A 3151-nucleotide genomic window follows, 5' to 3' on the forward strand; every position below is an offset into this window, starting at 1 on the left:
ATCAGAAAATCGTATAGTAATTTATACTGAGGCAAATAAAAACAAGAAAGCTGGAGTTTAATTAGACAAAGAAATTCTAAATTTTGAAACATCTGGGTGTTGCTACTAAATTTATTCAGCACATGAACTTTCCTAAGAAATGTTTTTTTTTTTAATTTTTAATTGGCATATAGTAATTGTACGTATTTATGGAGTACAGTGTGGCACTTTAATACATAGATACAACCAGTAATAATGAGATCAGGAACTTCAAACTTTCAACACCTCTTAGAGTACCTCATGTAGCTCAGGAACTTATTTTCCCTTTTTCTTTTTCACTGAGCAGCAGCTCTTGTGCAGACATTCACTTGCTCATTCAGCCTCGTTACTCATGGGGCAGATGTCAAGTTATGTGTTCAAATCCAAGCTTGGTCACTATAGCTGCATGGCTGAAGCCAAATTACTTTACCTAGCAGTGATTCCATTTTTCTGATCTGTTAAATAAAGGTGATAAAAAAAATAGTACAGCTGATTAGTTCCAGGACCACAACCCTCAACCCACACACAGATAACCAAATTCCCAAATCCTCATATGCTGAAGTCCCCTATATAAAATGGCAGAGAATTTGCATATAACCCACAAATATATACTTTAAGTCACACCCTCCCATATACTAAATTATATTGTTTATAATATTAATACAATGTAGATACTATGGAAAAAGTTGTTATATTATATTGTTTAGGGAATAATAACAAATAAAAAAGTCTGTACAAGTTTAGGACAGATGCAATTTTAAAAAAAAATTTTCCAACTGTGGCTTGTTGAATCCAAGGTGCAGAACTGAAGAATATGGAGGCCAATTCTACCTTCCTTAATAGCTTGTTGCCAGAGAGTATATATGAAGCACTTAGAACAGTGCCTGGCACCTTAAAAGAGCTCTCAGCTTGTTATGTTACCATTCCCCACCTGGTTTACAGTCTCCCTGCTTCCTTAGAAAAGGCTGCATTAAGGCTTCATAGTGGCCACATCCACCTATTAGCTATGAATGATTGCAGAAGCCCTACTTTAGGGGGAGGTGCTCAAGTGTAGTTGTTCCCCTGGTTCCTACCCCTCCTCCCCTCAGCTACTTGTTCTTAGCACTAAATGTAAATGTCCACATTCTACCTTATCATTAAATAGCACACAGATTACAGACTGTTAAACTGGCACAGTTAGAGCTGAAACCCATATCCACCTGCCTTCCTTAAAGTCCCCATTTACCTTTGAGCACTGTTAAGAAGTAAAGATATACTAGCAGGCTCACCAGGTCAGTAGAAATGAATGGTCATATGTGCAATGGCTTCTAACATGTATCTAGCTTGTGCTAAGGAGTGTTCTATGTGGCACTTTATTGTTTTATCTTGTAGGAGGCAAGCTTGTGGAATTGTCAAAGAATCTTGCCTTTTGGAAAAATGATATAGAAGTGGATCAGCAAAAGAGGTTTAAAAAAAAGAAGAAGGTTTTTTTGTTGTTGTTGTTTGTTTGTTTTTTAATGAAGGCACACCACACATGCTGCCTACATTTCCCTGAGAACAGTTATTTACAAACTGCTTATCTTTTCTGACCAATGCCCATTTATCCTCTTCAGGGTCCTATATTTTTGGAAACACTGATCCTAGATATTTTATATGTTGTGAATTAGACTCCAGAAATTTTTTTGATTTGTTTCATTGTTTCTAAAAAGTTGATACACTCTCATGCACCCAAGAGTCTCTCTGGCTTTCATATCCCATATTAGAAGTTGGGAAAGGTAGGTGTTAGTTCACCAGATTTTACAGGACTCTAGGCACCCATGCAGGAGGTGGAACTGATGCCAAATGCTGACCTACCCCATCCATGACATTTCTTTCCTCTCAGGTACAGGCAGAGACAGGAACCAAAGGGTTAGCCATAGAAAGGACTTTCCCATTTGCTTCTAACTTTTGGCCAGGACTTGCTCACACCGTCTGAATTTACCTGGGTGACAAGTTCTACTGACATAGGCTGCATTTAGGATAGATCCTGCAGGATGTCAGATTTGGTGTCTGGTGTCATTGGTCACTGTGGATTTATTTTGTGCCAGACATCATAGTTAGTGCTTCCCATCTAATTTATTAAAACTCACACAAGCCTGATATGGCAGGAACTGCTGTTAGAGACAGTGCCTCATAAAGTTATCGGTGGTGGCGCTTCGTTTAGCAGGACAGTCTGGCTCCAGAATCCAAGTGTCCAATAAGAATGGTATAGTATTGCTACTCCACAACATGAATTTAAATAGGTAGCCACAGTGTAGGAATTCATCCCTCACAATCTATTTTTGTATCTGCTATTAGGATTTGGTAGCTCCATGGTCAATAGAAGTTGGTGACTTTTAAAACAGTAACCGAAGATGGTCCTGCTATGATGGGGGAACGCTCCCAAGTCTGGGGTCCCCTGCTTGATTCTGGCTGTCAGTTGGGATGTCAGTTCTCAGAGGGGCTCCCTGGCTTCATTACAACCTGGTAACTACTGCATGCAGAGAACAAGCAACCCTAGAGAAGAAGACAGCCCGGGGGCATCTCTGTTGCCTTTTAGGATTTAAATTGTCTCTTACACATGGTCCCCAAATCACCAGATTCAAAGAGTGTCCGTGGCACCTAATTGGAAGTGCTTAAAAGGTACTACATATTGACATAGAGACTCTGCGTTTGATAGAAGAAAAAGTTGGCTCCGATCTACATATTGTGGGGTCGGGCTCCAAATTCCTTAATAGGACACCCATAGCACAAAAGTTAATAACAAGAATCAACAAATGGGACTTACTTAAACTGAAAAGTTTTTTCTCAGCAAGAGAAACAATAAGAGAGGTAAATAGGGAGCCTACATCATGGGAACAAATTTTTACTCCTCACACTTCAGATAGAGCCCTAATATCCAGAGTATACAAAGAACTCAAAAAATTAAACAATAAGAAAACAAATAACCCAATCAACAAATGGGCCAAAGACCTGAACAGACACTTCTCAGAGGAGGACATACAATCAATCAACAAGTACATGAAAAAATGCTCACCATCTCTAGCAGTCAGAGAAATGCAAATCAAAACCACCCTAAGATACCACCTCACTCCAGTAAGATTGGCAGCCATTATGAAGTCAAACAACAACAAGT

The sequence above is a fragment of the Marmota flaviventris genome, chromosome 13, assembly GCF_047511675.1.
Source record: "Marmota flaviventris isolate mMarFla1 chromosome 13, mMarFla1.hap1, whole genome shotgun sequence".
Taxonomy (NCBI): domain Eukaryota; kingdom Metazoa; phylum Chordata; class Mammalia; order Rodentia; family Sciuridae; genus Marmota; species Marmota flaviventris.